Here is a 20,057-nt window from a genome sequence, read left to right on the forward strand (position 1 = left end):
TGTTTGTGAGCACAGGGGGTGCCAAGGGGCGGCACATTACACTGTATCACTTGGACAAGCCTTGTAGTCCAGAGGATGCTTTAACTGGAGGTGAAAGCCCCCCACAAGCCCATCCCAGACCCCCTGTCTCTGCCTGCCAGGGCAGGGGGGCCTGTCTCCCACTCTGGTGCACCCCAGTGGCTGCAGGCCGGGGGTCTGCTGTCGGAGCAGGGTGGGCGCCATCAGCAAACATGATGTGATCTCCCTTGTATATGGTGAATACAGGCCCCTCTAATGCAGTGTTTCCCCAATCATGGGTGGGACCAGTGGGAGGCTGTGGACAGGTCTCAAAGTTCAAGCAATACATTGCCTTTATATTCTGCATTTATCTTTTCACTTTTGCCGGGCTTCAAAGACAGAGGTCGCATGTCAGGTTATGTCTTCTGGCTAATTACTGCTTGAATTTTTTAACATGGGGATTGGTGTTTACAAACTCCTCTCACTTTGCAGTCAGAGAAATGAAAGTAAAGTGAATTCTGTGACATTCTTGCTGGGGTGCACCGTGTGAAAGGAAGGACTGTAGGGTATCCTTATTTTTGCAACACACAGCAAAATGTAAATACCTCAAATGAACGGTACACATTCAGCAGTTAGGAAAGCAAAAATAAAGCAATTTTTTGTAATCCTCCAGTGTGCTGGAAACAGAGATTGCAATAGGATCAAAACAAATCCAGACTCTTACTTGGTGATACAAAAATGATGAATATTCCCTGCAATGTAGATTCAGCAGTAAAAGTGTGTGTCTGTGCAAATGTAGTCGCCATTTCAATGGAAAATGTGTTGTGTATAAATTGGTCTGACGGGGTAATGTTTGGTGCTATAGATCAAGAACCATTTTTGTTAATTGAGTACAAAATGCTGGCCCTCACCAATTGTTTACACTAATTTTTAATATTAAAAGAATTACCATTTGTTGTAATAATTCCTTGAATCCGAAGCATTTGAATGGAAAGTGTGAGTAGGGCTGGCCCTTTCACGTCAGAGGAAAGGACCCTTGTTATGACTTTTCAGAGACGGGGCCAGTGAGATAAGTAGTGTAGTGTAGGAATGGTGATGACACAATACTGGTCACACAACTTCTCCTACGACTAATTCAAGCTAATTCAGATATAAAATGGCCACTGTGATATGTGCATGGAGTTAAGGAAAGGAGTCTAGACATATTTTGGGTAACTGCAGGAGAGTTACACGTAATGCACGACTGCAATGTATACATTATAAATGCATACCTAGGGATTACATCACGCCTCGGTGACTGCACAGACTAGAGTCCCCCGGATCAGAACAGTGCCCCTCATGCAGAATAACAGTGGGAACCTATATTCAAATGTGGGGGACATGCCCAGGTGTGAGTGCCCTTTGGGATGAAGTAATTCAGACTTTAGGAACACCAACCGAACTGGAAATACAGCCAACGATACAGATGTGCTTATGGAATTCATCACATGTAATAAACACACTACATATGTGGCGATGGTAATGGAACTAGGTCCCACTGTGGCAAAGAAGTGCATGGCACTAAGATATATGGCCAAACGACTGCCCACATGAAAGAGTGGTTATGGGAATTTGTGTGGTGGGTACGAGCTGAATGCGGGGTGCGCCACAGGTTGGTTTACAACGGAGTGGAACAGGGAGGAAGGATGGAATGGGGCTTAGCAGAAGTCCGGATACAACAGGAAATGGGAGACCCTGAACGGGGACCAGCTGTGAAGGGGACAGTTGATGAATGCCCTTTAGACATGTCTGTGATGCTTATCAGCTGTCCTTTGATGCAATAGGACCAATAATGGTGTTTAAGTGATCCTATGTCATGTATGGATTTGTGCACGGTGTGTCTCCCATCTATCTCCTTGTTTAAAAGGGGGGAGGGGATGGTACAAGTTAATCAATTGTAATGTTATTTTGCTTTTTAAATCAATTAAAAAAAAATTAAATGGCCACTGTTCAACATACGCCATTCTTGGGGGTTTCAGTACAGGGTCATGATTGATTTGCATATGGCCATGTCTGAAGTGGGGTGGCATGGTGTGCAAAATAACAATGGATTAAACCCAGATCTGTGACTGGGGTTGAATGTTTTGCCAATGTGCAACATTCTGACCATCATCTTGTGTGTTTTGCTCCCAATTTATTAAGCCATAAATGCCTTTATTTCTCGTGTCTTCCTCCCAAAATCGCCTTTTATTTTATTTTTTAGCAGAGTTTTATATAGCAGCAAACTTGACCTGAATGCAATCAGTTACGTTACATGAGGACACACATTTTATTATTTTTATTTGGCACGGGGAGATTAAGTGATTTGCCCAGAATCACAGGATGTTCAGCGTCATTGCTGAGACTCGAACCCAGTTCCCCCAGGTCCGAGGTCGAGCGCCCTAACCGTTAGGCCAACTCCTCTCCCCTTTGCTGCAGTACAACCCGATATATATTCCCTCGATTTGTTTTCAAAGTCTCCCTTTTTCTAGTCTGAACATGTTGGCATGTGTGATACGGGCACTCATCAGTCGTCGAGTTAGCAGGTGGGGCCCTTCGGCTCGGTGCCCCATATGAGAGAAGGGGGTAATCTTCCTCCTACACATTCCTGTAGAAGGATGGTTTGCTATGATTGGTTCCTCAGATTCTGGTCCCTCAACACATATATTAAATGTGAAATGGCAGTGCACAGCGGTTTCTCTTAGGAAAATAGAAGCATTGATATGTTTATAATTTACAACTGATGTACATATGTGAGACAAGACTAGTTTTCTTATTATATGCTCAGAGGAAGAATGGTTTCCCGGTTGCCTTATTCCAAGAGTAAGATACACCCTCTTCACATGCTCACTCATTCTCACATCCTGACACACTGTCTCACTCATATGCTCACACAGATGCTTACACTGTTTTACTCACTGTCTTACTCACATGTTACACACACTAACTTACATGCTCACTCACTGTCTCACCCACATGCTCGAACATTGTCTCACTCTCACTGTTTCGATCATGGACTGTCTTACTCACACACTCACAGTGTCTCCCTCATACTGTATCACTCACACTCTCATTGACACACCCACAAGCTGTCTCGCTTACTGTCTCACTCACACACTGTTTCACTTATGATGTCTCACTCAAACAATCACAGGCTCTCTCACAAACTCAGATTCACTCACATAGTAATTGTCTCACTCACACAATGCCTCATCATACACTTACTGACCTGCTCACAATTTTTCACATGCTCACACGCATATTCACTCACATTCTCGCTTACAACACTGAAACACATGCTCATTCCCATGCTCACTGAAATGGTCACTCTATCACTCACATACTCTCACACTCTCACTGTCTCACTCACATGCTCACTCACACACTGAGAATAACTCACATGCTCGCCCACTCTCACTCACTTCCTGTCTCATTCACATGCTCACCCACTCACTCACTCACTCACTCACTCACTCATTCACTCACTCATTGACATTCACTCACTCACCAGTATGCACACCGTCTGTCACATCCATTCAATCAAGCCTTTGAGAGGCATTTGTTACTCACCTCTCAGCTGCCTGTGTGGGTCCTGCTTCAGCTCCTCGGCATTAGGGGCTCCATTTGGATCCCACCTCAGGGACTCAGGCTGGGGGCTGAGTGCTGGAATGCGTGCAGTCCATCATAATGGAGCTGGCATTGCCAAGTCCATGCTGATGCGCCGGGCAGGGTCCAGCTCTCAGTCTCTCGCCTTTTCACCTCCAGCTTTCTAAGCTCTGAAATGAACCAGGAAAGGGTAGGGTGACAGGCTGACTGACATGTAGTCCAGGGAACTGGCAGACTGAAAGCCCAAAGCACCCAGGGTTACGCTGCAGTGAGTCACTCGCATGGGGAGGCACTGAGGTGCGGCATCCTTCTGAGGCCAGGGCTGGGACACTGCCAGCCCTTGAGTATCTGCCTGATCGGTGTTGCAATCACGGTCATATGCTTTCGAACGTACAAAAGGTGATGGGAGGAATGCTTACAATAAGTCTAACCACTGACAATCACTCGCCGTAGCATTCCAACACATCATTCATTGACCCACCATGCCACTGCGGTTGGACCCAGCCATATGCAAATCAGTCTTGGCCCTGCCCCAATAGGAACAGTCCAGCCCGAACTGCCTAGCGAGGTCCTCCCTGAGCTGAGCCCCACGCAAGCCAGGTACGGTTTCGTCCTGATTGGGGCTGTTCAGTCGGGTGTAGCTCGGTTCCAGTGGCACCGTGGGCACGGTACCCACGTCTGGACCCACTCTGCCATGCTGAGCAATTGCCAGCGGTGAGACATATTGCAAGCATTCCTCCAATCACCTTTTATGTGTTTGATGCATGTGTATACGGGCGATCACAAAGACCTCACGATCTGCCTTGGGCTACCTGGGGGGGAGGCGGGATCACTATTTCATTCGACTTTACTAACATCGAATAGTAGTTTATAGTTCACCAGTTATATAACGGGAAAAAAGACAGAAAACAGGGCGGGCAGAGCGCTGGCACCCATGAGGGCGAGCCGCCACCGCTACTAGTGATTCTTAATTATAGCAAAAGGCCTAAAATATATTTTCCCAGTGGAAAGGGAGTAAACCAGGAGGCAAAATTCTGTTTGTGTGGGAGTGCTGAAAATGCTTGTCCACACAATGGACGTCAATAAAAATTGCTAGGCAAACACCACAAAATGATAAACTCAGTTATACACTTTGCGCCTTAAGCATACTGGCCTGTTGTGGTACTGCGGGGGCGTTGAGGCTGGGGGTGCGACTGACTCATGCCCCTTTATATCTTTGCTTATCTCTATCTGCCCCTTGTGTCCCAGCATGGTGAACTGATGCAGTGTGATAAGGAGAGGGATGGGGATGCTTAACCACCTGTTTACAAAGTTAAGGAAGTTACTTTGTAGAAACAGCAGCTTACCTTGAGAACTACTGGACGGTGAAAGCATTTCAAGTATTGAGGCCTCTCCTAGAAGATGATGTTGTGTGTGTTCATCTGCTCTGTCTTCTCTAGCTTCTGGCATCACTCTGGATAAACACCACAGCCAAGGATGTCTCTCTGCTGGAGTGAGAGAGGGAATCTTGAAGCACCCACCTGCCCAGCTGTCAGGGCCTCTCAGCATTAGTTTACAGCAAGAGCTGCAGAGACATGCCAGGCAAGCGGGGCCAGGGAAGGGCCAGCAGGGTGCCAAAGGAGAGAGCTCGTTTGGGAGTCACACTTTTACAGACAAACCTATTTTGGGAGTATCGACACAGGGCGCTGAAGGAGGGCAGCCAAAGATGGGAAAGAGGTTCGGACCTAGGGTCACATGTATCAAATCATCATTTTGCGATTACCAAATAGCGTTTTTTACAGAATTGCTATTTGGTAATCGCAAAATGCTATGTAAGGATTCACCAAAGATTTTGTGGTTTCTTAACAGCGATTCAGTAAATAGCAAATTGCTATTAGGCAATATTACTCCACTTGTTCCTAATGTCTGAAATGCCCTAAGGGTGCGAATGGTTTTGCATTGGCTAATTTGCGATTACCTAATTGGTAACCGCAAAGTAGATACTGTAAAGTCAGGGGGTGCCCAGGGACCTGAGTCCCCCCTGAAGCACCCCCAAAAATGTAAAGCGCACACATGGTCCATGGTGTGCTATTTGGCACTTTGAAAAATGCAGTTTTGTGCATTTCTCAAAGTTTGCATATGGTTACCATTGACTTAAAGTTGATGGTAATTGCATTTTCCTAAACGCACAGATTGCATTTGGAAAATGCTCCATACGAGTGTTAACAGAATCGTAATTTGAGTATCCCTATTTGTAGTCGCAATTTTAGGTAATTGCAATGTTTGCGATTACCTGAAATTGTGACAACAAAACCTTTCATACATCATGAAAGGCTATTTTGCACTCGGAAACTGCTGATTTTACTGAATCGCACCATTTGCGAATGCAAAAAAATTTCATACATGTGGTCCCCAGTGCATGCGCACCATCTGTGAGAAAAAGGATGGATGCCGCAAAGGATTTTCAGAGTGAGGATTGCTTATCAAAAACATATGCTGATAAGTGCTGTGTCTTTGTTTAAAAATGCTTTATTAAATATAAACTTCCGCATTCGGCTAAACAAAAAGATATTTGTATTTAATACATATATTGCACCATTAGGAATGCCTATTAGCATTTACTCTTGGAAGATAGTTACAGACCGCTTGGCTTCTTAAAGGTAAACATATCTAAACCAATGGGGTTTTGGGGGGGGCGGCCGACCAACCGGAGGCCTGCCACCCCCGGGGAGTTTTGGGCCGAGGGGGCAGCCGTAGACACATACGGCATGCCTTGGGCTCCTTTTGGGTTCGTTGGGCTGGGGTTGGGCGTTTTTTGGGCGGGAGGGTTTAAAACCGGCCATTTCGTATCGCGAGCCCCCATTTCGGTGGCCGTGACACGACAGCCGGTTCTAGGGAGGCGGGCAGTGGTGTCGGTTTTTGTTTGTCTAGGCCTCTGGAAACGTAGTCAGGGCGTTTTGCGGGCAGAGTTTTGCTGCAGGGCATTGGCGGCAAAAGTTGGTTGTCATCGCCACGTGAGAAGCCTGAGTGCGGGGACCGGCGGTTTTCTGAGGAGTGCGATGGCCACGTGGGACGATCCGCGAGTGGCAGAAGCGCTTCGCTTGCTGGAGGTCATGGATCTGGTGCGGCCCGGCGTGCGGGTAAGGCCCCACAGGCGCGCCGCGAGTGGAGTGGCGGCTGCGGTGCTCGTGTGCGACCCGCCGCGGGCGCCCTAGCGTGCACCGGCGGATGCAGCGGGGCGCGGCCGCATGGCGCACGCGGCCGCCCCAGTGAAACGTTTGAGGGCAGGGAGGCGGGCGGGGTCGAAGCCAGCATTGAGGTTTAGGGGGGGGGCGGGGGGGCGGTGGTGACGCAGGGCTCGAGGGGTGGGTCCGAAAACACTGCCACAGCTACCAATGCCTCTTCAGGGGCCAAGGGGGCAAAGGGGACAGGCGTTAGGCGTGGTGCGGGGGCTAGGGGCAGGGGGGCTGTGGCAGGGTGCAAGGCCGTCGGGCCCCAGCGGGGCAGTTTCCCCGTTGCTGATCGAGAGTGAAGGTGAGGGGGCGGCGGAAGGAGGAGGCATGATGGGGACTTCAGTAGTAGGGAGGTCGCCGGTGTGGGAGTGTGGGGGGTTGGGGGGAGGGGGCAGGAGTGGGGGTTCGTGGGGGGGGCATCTGGGGGGGACGGGCCCGGTAGTCAGAGGGAGGAGGGCGGACTCACTGGGGCCGGGGGGCGCGGAGAGCTGAGAGCGGGGTGGGGGGAGCTCCGGGGGGGGTGGGGAGCTGGCATGGGGGGGTCCTCGTTCCGTGTTGGGGGTTGGGGGAGGGCGGGGAGGGGGGTGGGGGGCGAGAAGGGGACGGACATGGGAGTGCGGAGGGGGGTGAGGGGTGGCGTGGGGGCAGCGTCGGGGGCCGGCACGGTTCAGTGGGAGGTGGAGTCCCCGGAGTGGAGCAACGGGGGGGAGAGTGGAGGGGGATGGGGGGATGTGGGGTGGAGCGGATGGGGAGGGGTGGCACGGGGGGGCTACTCCATCGCGGCTGGGGGGTCATTCCTCGGGGGCAGGGGGCGGGAGGGGCTGGGGGGTCGCCGGGGGGTGCGGCGGGTCGGGGGATAGGTTTACCACCAGCATGTCGGACGCCACTTTTTTCTTTCGACAGGTAGGCATGGAGAGGGGCTCGGGAGAGCTTCATGCGGCTCCAATCCACCGAGGGGATGGGCCAGCTCTGCCTCATGCGGGCGGTCACGCTCCCACGAGGGACCTGTCAAGGGTGCCATCCAGGAGTCGGGGCGGTTGGTCCCCGCCAGCCTCACCTCGAAGGGTTGATGCGGCCTCCGGGGGCGGGGGCCGGAGTTGCTACAGTCCAGGCAGGGCACGCGGGCAGGACACAGGGCGGAGGAGGGGAGTGTGGATTTAGAGGACTTGCTGCACACATGTAGGGAGCGTGCGGGGTTGAGCCGGCTGGAGCCCGTAGAGGGCGGTTGGTGGCCAGAATGTGGGCCGACAGGGCTGGAGTCCGAGGAGGGCGGCCCTGACAATTGGCATTAGGATGAAGAGAGCGTGGAAGAGGGGGAGATTCGGGAAGGGAGGGGGGGAGGGGAGGAGCGCCATAATGTTTGTGCTAGTTCATTGCAGCCCCAGCGATTCCAGGCGGAGAGAGTGTCGGCCCCTTCTGCGCAACTGGTTAGGCGGCGGGATCCGGCGAGGACGCCGACCTTGATGCCAGGTAAGGGGAGAAGAGGGGGGGCGAGTGGTGCCGCACCGGTGGGGGTATCGGTGGGCACGGATGCGCGGGGCGTTGATGGGGGGGTGCGTTTGAGCAAGGGGGCATACGTACAGGACACTGGCACAGGGGGCGAGGTGACGGGGGCCTTGCGCGATAAGGGGGTTGGGGAGGCGCCCGCGACGGGTACGGGGAAGGAGAGTCATGAGGTGCCAGTGCGTAAACTCCCGTATATGGGTATTGCGAAGCCTCTGGGGGCGCATCTGTCTTTGGCCACCAAAGAAAAAATTTGGAAGGGAGAGTATGTGGACATCTTGAAGCTCCTGAATAGGGAGCTGATGGCGAAGGAAGGACTAAGGAGGAGGAGCTGGAGCTGGCTCGGCGGCCCAAGGTGCCTTTGAATATTGAGAACTGGTCGGCGGGGTTTTTGATCTTTGCGAGTGTGTACTGTGATAAGTACCCGGAAAGGTCCGTGGCATTGCTTAAATACATGGATGTCATACGTCGGGTGCAGGCGACGTACGGGGGTTATGCCTGGTCGCACTATGATGAGGAGTTCCGAGCGCGCCTGGCCTGGGACACGGAGGCAAAATGGGGAGAGATTGACTCAGACCTGTATCAGCAGACGATGGGCGGGGCTAAGTTTGGGAAAACGATTTATACGGCCAGTGGCCAACCTTTGGCGCCTCGCCCCTTTCCGCCCCGCCCCACCCGGGGGTGGTGGGGCAAGGAGAGAGTACTGGGGGGGCCAGTGTGGGAGCGTGTCGGGACTACAACAAGGGAGCTTGCACGCGGCAATACTGCAAGTTCCGCCACGAGTGTTCAAAATGCGGAAAGCGCCACCCGGTGGTGAATTGCTGGGGGACAAGGGGCAGCCAGGGACAGCAGTCCACTCCGACGGGGCAGCAGCCCGGGGGCACGGGAGGAAAGGGGGGACAGGGGGCTTTTGGAAAAGGCTTGTACGCCAGTTAAACTGGACCGGCTGGAACCCTTCTTGCCGTCTTATCCACGGACCGAAGACGCCGGACTGTTGCGGCAAGGTTTTCGGGAGGGTTTCCGGCTGGGGTACGAGGGTCCGCGGATTGCTCGGTGGGCGGAGAACTTGAAATCCGCCCAGACGCATAAGGCGGTGGTGCGGGAGAAACTGGGCAAAGAGGTCCGGGAGGGGCGGATGGCGGACCCCTTTTGCAGACCCCCGATTACGGATTTGATCATCTCCCCCGTAGGGGTGGTGCCGAAGAAGGAGCCGGGTCAATATCGGCTGATCCACGTCATGTACCGGGGGTGGACAATGACATTGAGGATGCTTTGTCTCGTTCACAGTGGCAGAGATTCAATGGGCTAGCCACGGACGCGGACGAGTGCAAGACGCTGGTGCCAGCGGGGCTGTGGTCCGTAGGAGAGAGAGGGTCGCGCAATTGGTAAGGCAGTCGGTGGCCCCGTCCACATGGAAGGCATACAAACAGGCGTGGCGGGAGTTTTTGGAGAGCGGGGCGATCCGGCATGACAATCCGTGGGTGTGGAATGAGCAAGTGGTACAGTTTATGCTGGCGCTGATGGACAGGGGACGGTCGAAGGTGACGATTGCCGGCAAACTTTCCGCCATAGCCTTTATGGGAAAGGTGTTGTGGGGCTACGCGCCGTCGGCGGGCGAACTGGCCGCGCGATTGCTGGAAGGTTGGGTGCGTGAGAAAGGAGGCAGGGCACCTCAGCGCGGTCCCATCACGGGCGGTATGCTTGGCGGCTTGATACAGCTCATGCCAAAGATATGCCGCAATCGGGAGGAGGTCCTGTTGTTTGCAACCCTGATGTCGTGGATGTATTTCGGGGCATTTCGGGTGTCCGAGCGGGTAGGGCCACGGGGCAAGCCAGGACTGCGGTTGGGGGAAGTGGAATTGCGAGCGCGGGAGGTGGCGGTCCGGCTGCAGCGCGCAAAGACCGACCAGAGGGGCGAGAGGCAGTGGGTGGTGCTGGGCCCAGTGGCGGATCGAGGAGTGTGCCCCGCGTGGTGGGGGGAGCGGCTGGCTGGTGGGGGGCAACCGTGGGACGTGGAGGTTTTTCGCCGGGCGGAAGGAGGACGGGTGACGGCGGCACAGCTGCTCTGGGTAATATGACAGGCGCTGCAGGCCTTAGGGGAGGATCCCAGGCGCTTTGGGACACACTCTTTCGCATAGGGGCGGCAACCGATGTAGCGTGAAATGGGTGGGGGAGGGACGAACTGATGCGCTTGGGGAGATGGAAGTCAGATTGTTTCAAGACGTACACTAGGTTGCGGGGACACGGGATGGAGGAGGAGTCATGAGGTTTGTTCGTTGGTTGACATGTGTCTCTTTTCAGGTGCAGTGGCGGGCCCGGACGTGGAGGGAATCTCGATCTTCATCGTAGGACATTCTTTTGTGAAACGGGCGGAGCACTCTGAATGGGATAGGCACAAGAATCTCAATTTAGGATTGGATCCTGGGCTTTTCAATTGTCAGTGGCGGGGAAAGGGGAGCATGAGATGGCATGAATTAATTCCCATGTTGAATCAGGTGGTACGGGTGGGAATTTGTCCAGATGTCTCGGTCATCCATGTAGGGGAAAATGGCTTGCTGCAATGTAAGGGATTGGCTTTGTTGAAGCAGATGCAGCGGGACTTGAGGGAGATACGGGGGCAGTGGTCCGGGTGCCATGAGATTTGGTCTGAGTTCATACCCAGGAGAAAGTGGAGGGTGGCAGAGCGTCCTGCGGCAATAGATAGAGTGCGTAGGAAGATTAATAGGGATATGCGAGTCTTTTGCGCTAAGGAGGGTTTCGGGAGGATGGAGCACCCGGACTTACGCTATGCGGCAGTATATACTTTTCGGGAGGATGGAGTTCATCTGTCCCGCTACGGCATGGAACGGTACATTGTACAGCTGAAGGAGGCATTGGATAGAGCAATAGGGGTGAGCAGATACCTGAAGCGTTCGGATTCCTAAGGGGGGGTCGAAGGCTGTCTGGGACACCCTTTGAGTGGCGTTTTTTCCTAGTTGTTTCAGTATAAGGTTGGATGGTTACAGTTATGAGAATAACATAAGAAGTTATTTAGTTAGGTAGGTGTAGAGAAGTTAGGAATGGCCAGTTGTTTATAATGGTTGTGGGAGGGGGGAAACATGTTAGGGGAGGGGGTGGGGGGAAGGTAGGAAGACTTTACTTAGTGAGGTTTCGTTTTGTACGGCACAGGCCAAGGGAATTTCTGATGTAAGGTGCACCTGTTTCCAATAAAGCGGCCTTTTTCACAACAAGAAATGTGTCGTGGTATGTGCTGCCCCCAGGTTAGGCCCAATGGGGTTTTGGGGGGGCCGCCGACCAACGGGGAGTTTTGGGCCGAGGGGGCATCCGTAGACACGTACGGCATGCCTTGGGCTCCTTTTGGGCTCGTTGGGCTGGGGTTGGGCGGTTTTTGGGCGGGAGGGTTTAAAACCTGCCATTTCGTATCGCAAGCCACCATTTCGGTGGCCGTGACACGACAGCCGGTTCTAGGGAGGTGGGCAGTGGTGTCGGTTTTTGTCCCACCTTCCCTCCCCATAGTTTTTTCTTTTTTCATGCGGGGTCTTTTTGGTGGGGGACTTTGGAAGGCGTGGTGGAGTTTTTTGCGGTTGGCTTTTTGGGGAACAGGTGCATCCGGGGGAACACGTGTAAGGGGTTGTCGCTGGAACAGGTGCGGGTGTGAGATCTGCTGCGGTGGCGTTTTTTCCTAGTTGTTTCAGTATAAGGTTGGATGGTTACAGTTATGAGAATAATATAAGAAGTTATTTAGTTAGGTAGGTGTAGAGAAGTTAGGAATGGCCAGTTGTTTATAATGGTTGCAGGAGGGGGGGAAACATGTTAGGGGAGGGGATGGGGGGAAGGTAGGAAGACTTTACTTAGTGAGGTTTAGTTTTGTACGGCACAGGCCAAGGGAATTTCTGACGTAAGGTGCACCTGTTTCCAATAAAGCGGCCTTTTTCACACCAAGAAATGTGTCGTGGTATGTGCTGCCCCCAGGTTAGGCCCAACAGGATATCCTGCACCCTCTAGTCCGGGTAGCCCCCAATCAGGGCCGCCCTTGGTGAACATACACATGCTTACTACTGCTTCTGCACTCCACACGTGTCACTCACTGTCTCACCTCCCTGACAGTTTTAACAAGGGTCCTTTCCTCTGACGTAGACATGCTGGTCCTAATTGGACTTTCCATTGAAATGCTTCTGATACAAGGAATTATTACAACTAATGATAATTTTGTTGCATTGAAAATGAGTGTAAACAAATGGTCAGGCCCAGTATTTTGCACTCAATTTAACAAGAAACTCCCTCAACTAATCCCCTTCCAAAGACTGGGAGAAGTGAACGTGCTGCACGCGAGAGGGTGTCAGCCATGATGGAATGGGCTCCCTGCCTGGGATCTGTCGCAGTTCTCAGGCAGCCTGACGTGAGATACTTCTAGCGTTTTGACAACCCACTTAGAGTTTTCACGTGGGAAAAATGACGCTGACTGCTCAATGCTCAAGCCCTCGCCTCTACGCTTGCAGGAAGCTGTTGTGGATGAGGAAAATGCTGCCTCTGCGCAATAGGGTTCAAGTGTGTCACTCACAATATTTACTTTTTAAATCGCTAAAGTAAACTGAGGTTTGGCAAAAAAAGTATCAAAGTATGAAGCATATCTCGCCATGATGTACTTGACATCAGTAAAAGCCATTAATCTTTCAAGGGAGGGGGGGTACATCGTGGGGTGTCTGTGGTACGAATGTGAGAAGCTCACATTAAGAGTGCACACTGGTTTCTGATAGACTGGTTTGAGCATGGGGTAAGGGCCAGAAGAGCCCCTTCACCAACTCTACGCTCGGCTTGTGCACGCCCACTCCCTACTACACCTGGGGGAAGTGCATCAGCCAATCACGGGCAGGCTGATATACTGGAAAATGTATTTGTGACTCTTAATCTCATTGGGCGTAGATTTAGACACATCAGGTAGGAGAAAGCATGTGAGGTACGGACTAATTTAGATCTTGACGGGCCCTTCTTCAATGGGAACAGTCCAGCCAAACTACAAGGCCAGGACCTCCCTGAACAGAGCACAAGCAGCCCCGGAGGGGTTCCGCTCACATTGGAGCTCATCAGCCTGGCATAGCCTGGTTACGGTGACACAGTGTGCACAGGACCCCTGTCTGGGCATACCCGTCGCATTTAGGCTGGCACACTCAAGTATAAAAAAGTGTTGTTATTTAACCCCTTCTATGCTGAACGGTGGTCATGTGCAGAGGATGAAACCATTCCATCCTCTGCACACAACCAGGAAATCCCTCTGCTGTTTACAGCAGAGGGATTTCCTTTTTTGTGTTTTAGCCTTTGAGATCTAGGGAGAGCTGCCCCCATCTCCTGTGGCATGTTTGTTTTAATGTAATGACGATGCATGGCGCGCTGACATTATTACATTAAAAGCGAAACTGAAATGAGCCAATCGGTTCCTTTCACTTTTACTGTTTACGTGCTTGCGGGGCTCTCTCAGCCCCCGACCACGGAGGCAGACGGAAAGTGGAGAATCCCCCTTTTCCAATGGTACCCTTCCCTAGTGGATCCCCGCTTAGGGATCGCTGAAGGAGGGCGATCCCCAAGCAGGGATCCGCCCACTAGACACCAGGGAGGGGGGAGCAGCACCTTGGGCGATGGCTTTTGTTCCCTGCTTTAAATTATGGCATTATTCAGTCTTTCTGCCCTCTTTGGGGGGCAGATGGTGGGCAGGGGGGCAGGAGCCAATTCCCCCCACCCCTCCCAAAAAACAGTACAGTCTTTATGCTTGGGGGTAGGTGAGTGCAAAGCCCCCAAATCTGCCTCTCCGGAAGAGCAAAAACCCCACTAGTCACCAGGTAGTATTTCTTTAAGCCAGAATGGGGATGGGGGCTGCCCAGAATGGACATGCAAATGCCCCCAACTACCACAAAAGTAAATGGGCAAAGTCTTTCTGCCCACGCTGGAGGGCGTACGGGGCAATAGTCACCAATCTGCTCTCGCAGGGGGGCAGAAAGCCCACTAGGCACAAGGACTATTTTTTTCATAGTGTACAGGTGGGGGCTGCCCAGAATGGGCATGCCAATGCCTCCACTCCCACAAAAACAAATGGGCACAATCTTTCAGCCCTCCTGGGGGGGCAGAAAGTCCATTAGGCACCAGCAATATGTTTATGGGCATGTCAGGGAGCAGCCCATTAGACGAGGGTCATGCCACTTTCTTTTAGGCACACATTTTGGCCATCCTGCCCCCTTGGGGGAAGATCAGAGATATTTTCAGGTTCATCTGCCTCCAAAGGGGGCAAAAAACTACTTGACACTAGGGAAAGTTTATGTGCATGTGTGAACTGTAGCTTGGGTGACGAGTTTGGCACGCGCTGGTGTTTGGCTGGCTGTTTGTGTACTGGCATGTTGCTGGGGTGTATGTGGACTTGTTCTTGGCTGGCAATGTGTGTGGACAGGCACTTGGCTGGCAGTGTGCACAGACTCGCTTGGCTGGCGGTGTGTGTGGACTGTTGCTTGGCTGGCGATGTGTGTGGATGGCGCTTGGGTGGCGATGTATGTGGATTGCGCTTGGCTGGTGGTGTGCATGGACCTGCATGTTTGGTCCCAGGATCGACGGCCTTCTAAGGAAACCTACCAAACCCAGACATTTCTGAAAACTAGTCACCCGGGGGAGTCCAGGTAGGTGTGGCTTGCATGGATCCCCCCCAAGGTTTTCTTACCCAGAATCCCCTCCAAACCTCAAATTTAGCTAAACAAATCACGTTTTCCTCATATTTCTGTGTGAAAAAGTTGTGGGGTCACCGGGCCGGCACAACTTTCCTACCACCCAGCGTTCCCCCAGGTCTCCCACTAAAAATGCTACCTCACTTATGTGTGTGGGCCAAGTACCTCCACAGGGAAGGGATCAAAACACATTGTGGAGGCATCAAAATTATCATTCACAAAGCAACTTGGTTTTGCAAGGGGATAAACTGCGTTTTTGGTCCTGGACTCGGCAGCCATCTAGGGAAACCTACAAAACCAAGATATTTCTGAAAACTAGACATCCGGGGGAGTCCAGAGAGGTGCGGCTTGTGTGGATCCAGAACAGAATACAGAATCCCCTGCAAACCTCAAATTTAGCCAAACAATCACGTCAGCAGGAGACAATGAATGAGAAATCAACAGGAATTAGTGAAAGAAATCAGGGTGTCAGACTAGAAGAGTGACCAGGTGGTGTCAGTGCAAGATCAATCCTGGCTGACAGTGAAAGATAAACTAAGGGGAGACAGAAAAAGGCATGTGAGAGAACTGCAGTGAATGATAAACCAGGGTGTGAGAGTTGAAGAGAAATTACAGAAGACAGTGAAAGAAAGCTCACACGAAATCAAAGTGTGAGCGTGGAAAGAACTCAGGCCAGTGGAAGTGAAATTATGGGTGTGAGAGCTTATAAAAAACCATTGATGATAGTGAAAGAGAATCAGAGGATGCATGAAAAATAATTGTACAATTTTAAATCGGGATGTGAAAGTGAAATCAGGAGATGGAAGAGACAAAACAGTCATTGCTTGTATTACAGGAAAAATCAGAGAGTGTGTGTGCAAGAAATATCAGCGTGAAAGATAAATCAGTGGCTGAAAGTGAAAATACTAACCAATGCTGATGGTGAAATGAAATCAGGTGCGAGAATAGAGAGGGGACAGAGTCAGGAGGGGCATCAAATACAATCCCGTCCTTTGACACTACCACTGTCTCTGATGTCTTCTGTTGTCTTAAGAGATGTGCTCATTGGCTGAATGATTCACTTAGCAGCCAAGATCCATGGCTTCTAAGAGTGGCTTTGTCACGTCACCTAACTGTGTGATCTTGGGCAACTCACTTCATCACCTTATCCCAAGATTGATAGAAGCTGCACTTGCCTAGAAGCATGAATTCCATAAGCAGATGTCGCTGGTAAGACGGCTCAGTGAACTACAGTATGCATTGCAGACATGTACAGGTGGGATCCATCATCCTGTTGGGTTCACTCAGCTGTTCATCCTTCTTAGATTGATAGGAGCTGCACCTGCCTAGAAGCATGAATTCCATAAGCAGATGTCGCTGGTAAGACGGCTCAGTGAACTACAGTATGCATTGCAGACATGCACAGGTGGGATCCATCATCCTGTTGGGTTCACTCAGCTGTTCATCCTTCTTAGATTGAGAGAAGCTGCACCTGCCTAGAAGCATGAATTCCATAAGCAGATGTCGCTGGTAAGACGGCTCAGTGAACTACAGTATGCATTGCAGACATGTACAGGTGGGATCCATCATCCTGTTGGGTTCACTCAGCTGTTCATCCTTCTTAGATTGATAGGAGCAGTACCACCGAGCTGGGTGATCGTAGCACGTGATGTATTATTGCAGTTCTTTTACGTGCCAGGAACACATTCTTAGGAGAAGCAGGGATAACAATCGGCGAGACCTGAGGAGGTGCCTGTTAGGGTGTGGGGTGTGCAATGAGGAAGCCACATGCAGCCTGCAGCCCTTCCAGGGAACAGTCAACATTCAACAATGAATGCAGATAAGGCTCCTTGTGTACAGTTCAGCCAGGGGCCTCGTCCAGTCAGAAGCGAAGCTCCTGGGGCTGCAAACAAGCTCTAATCTTTATTAAAGTAATGAAGCAGAGGGGATTACAGTTGATTTACAGATAGTAAGACCTGTAGGTTTACAAAGGAAACATCCTGCCTTGGAAACACATGCAGGTGAAACGAAGCTGCACAGTGGAGAGGTGTGGCTCACTGGTTAGAGGAAGCAGACCCAAAAGCAGAGGACGGCCCGGGACCAGGGTTCAATCCCCGACGCGGCAGGGTCGTGGACCAGGGCCAGCGGACTCGATAATTCTTGCTTCGGTGCCTACTCTAACCAGGGATCACACTCGGCGACTCTGGGCATTAGCTTGCCTCATCTCCACAACGGCCCCCTACATTCGCCGGGGATGCCTGGTTTCACCTTGGAGATACCCAGGAGGGACCATCTCACAGGGATAGCCAGGACGGGTTCCCCAGCGGTCTACAGCGCCAGGACGCCTCAGGGCAGCAGTGCGCTTTACAAGACACATACATTTTACATTTACAGTAAAGGCCAAAAAAACAAGTATCCGGACCCATGATCATGGCAGACTCATTTCCAGACTATTTCAAGACCGTAATAGAGCAAGAAGACATTTCCGTTACGCCGGCGTAATCACGCGTAATTTTGCTAATGTTGCATTCCGCTTGTTTGCTGCAAAGTTAAGTCGCAGGAGCAGGGGACAATGCAAATTACCTGAATGTAAGCCTGTACTTTGCAGGACTTGTATTTGTTGCACTAACTTGGTTTGTGCAAAATGCATCCAGAATGGATGAGAGAATGCATTCATCTTATGCTAAAAAATAGCGACATATGGCAGCTCTGCATTTAGCGTAATTTAAAATTAATTTCACAACTATGCAAAAGCAAACTGTGCAAAATCTACACACCCCTACGAAAGTGTAGTAAGGGAACAGAAAACAAAGTAGCAAAGTGTTCATGGCAAATGCACCTCGACCTCAACCCAAAACACGTGAAAGATGTCCAAAATGTACACAAAATGCAAAAATACATTGTGAAGTTAGAATATTCTTATCCTTTTTCAAGATTTCAAAATTGTATTAAAGATTTAGATTTACAAAGAGATCAGCAGTAATGTAGCATAAAAAGATTCAAGACATAATACACAAATGGTATGTCTATAGCAATTTTAAATTAATTAATCTGCATGATATAGAAATTAAATATTTGTTTTCAACTTTAAAAAAAAAAAAGGCAAAATTCTCCAGCACATCATTTCATTAGCCGGGCTGTATAACAACTGGGAAGCAGCTCTAGCTGATTTAATACCATATTTCACAAAAAGGGGTTTTAAGAAATGGCATCTGGGGGGTTTTAATTCAGGGCAAACAAATAAAACATGATTCTTTGTCATACAAACCTGTATGTAAGATGTTAAAAATGTTAAAAAAAAACGTAAACTTAAACTGTAAACTACACATTATGTCCCAGTACATTACACTATTTTGTACACACATCCCTACATAGCTTTATTTGTAATACCAAGTGTATATGTATTCAGGTTTGAATCCCTCCCCCACTATGTGTAAAGCGCTGTGAAACCCCTGGTGGTTCAGCGTGCAACCTGTCAAATATATCTAAAAAACGCAAAACCCTTCACTCCTAGAGAACGGCAATGTGCTTGAAGTTTCGGAATATATGTAATTGCAAATTGTTTTTAAATAGTGCTTACTACCCCTGACAAGGTGTTGAAGTGCTGTGCGGTGAGTAGCATGCTACTCCAGAACCTACGATTAGAGGTAAGATGCTAGTAGATTAGTAAAAAGTGAGTTTTTTCTTCTTTGTGGAATAGTTGATGTAGGTGGGTTAAGTTAGCGCCATTGAGGACTCATGCATTTACGTCAGTGTTTTGAGAGGGATGGATTAATTCAAGTGGATTAGTAAAGGGGAGATTAGATTTGTTATTTGGAGTGGTGGACATGTGCACCTGCTAGTTGGATGATGTGGGTAAAGGGGGAAGAGTTTGGAATGGGTGTTTTGGGAGTCCATGGTAGCTGGAGAGGTTAGGGATGAGTCAGAAAGTGGAGGTGTGGGCAGAGGTTGAAAGGATTTTTGTACCCCCAGTAAGTAAAATATATAAATATAGAGGAACTTAGTGACACTCTGACAAGTTTATTCTGGTTAATTAAAACCGTAAATGTACACATCACAAAACAATAGATTAAAAAGATTCACTGAAATATAAAACAATAAACTTTTTCAGGGAAGCAGTCTCACCCCATAGTCTTTTGTTTCACATAGTATCCAATCTTATCTTGCATTACCTCTGCCATAAAGCCAGATATACAGTACAAATGTGACAGTGCAAGACATACTAAAAGTACAAGGGTAACATAAAAGAGAATCAGGGAAAATGTAAAGTCATTCCCGGGCCCCATATTCTCTTGTTCACATTGTTACCTAACCTCTTACACTGCCTCCAAATATAAAGTGCAGGTGTGACAAGATAACATTTGCTAAAAATTGAAAAAAAAGATCTCAAGCTAAAAAAACATTTACTCAACCCCCCTCACACTGCAACATCTCCAATACGCATTTTACTGGACGATGACCTGTCCACTTATAACAGTTAGTGAAAAATTCACAGGTAAGTGCAAAAGATTAAATTAAGCAGCATCAGACCAGAGCATTTTCCTCGTAGTCTCACCTCATATTCCCTTGATCCTTGTTGCTCCACATCACGTCCTGTAACGCCACTTCTGTTACACATGGTGTAAAGTGCAGGAGTAACTGTGCAAAGCCGCTATAAAGTGCAACGCATTGAAGGGTGTCAGTCTAGAGCTATTGCACGTGCTTCCTTCACTCTGCGGCATCCAAACCTTTGTCTACCGCAGCCTCAGCTTTTGTAATAAATGTAGTGAAAGCTGCAACCAATCGGGGGCATTCACCCTCTAGACAAAAGAGTGAGGCGTGATGCCAGGTCCTGAGGCTGTTCTTATTACAGAGGTTACGCAACAGAGCCTTACGCTCCATCAACAGCTTGGGGCACATTGATACAACGCGAGTCAAGCTTCCCGTATGTAGGTGACGAAGCCTGCATTCAGAACACAGAGGCCATTTTGGGAGGCAATCAATAGTGTGACACAGGCCAAAACACACATGAAGCAACTTGCTTTTAGAATAGAATCTC

The 20,057-nt window shown here is 50.1% G+C and overlaps 1 protein-coding gene across 4 annotated transcripts in view; it reads right to left on the reverse strand.

The window, feature by feature from the left end:
* The window catches only part of LOC146782925 (cysteinyl leukotriene receptor 2-like), a 392,506-nt gene that overhangs the window by 95,547 nt on the left and 276,902 nt on the right, over nt 1-20,057 (reverse strand). The window contains exon 1 of one of the 4 annotated variants that reach the window (XM_085637980.1): nt 19,575-19,754. The exons of the other annotated variants lie outside the window; for them this stretch is intronic. The gene's annotated coding sequence lies outside the window, so the exon portion shown is untranslated. Of the gene's footprint in view, nt 1-19,574; nt 19,755-20,057 lie in introns of those variants that run through there. 4 annotated transcript variants of the gene reach the window in all.

Source organism: Triturus cristatus, chromosome 12 (assembly GCF_964204655.1).
Source record: "Triturus cristatus chromosome 12, aTriCri1.1, whole genome shotgun sequence".
Lineage (NCBI taxonomy): Eukaryota > Metazoa > Chordata > Amphibia > Caudata > Salamandridae > Triturus > Triturus cristatus.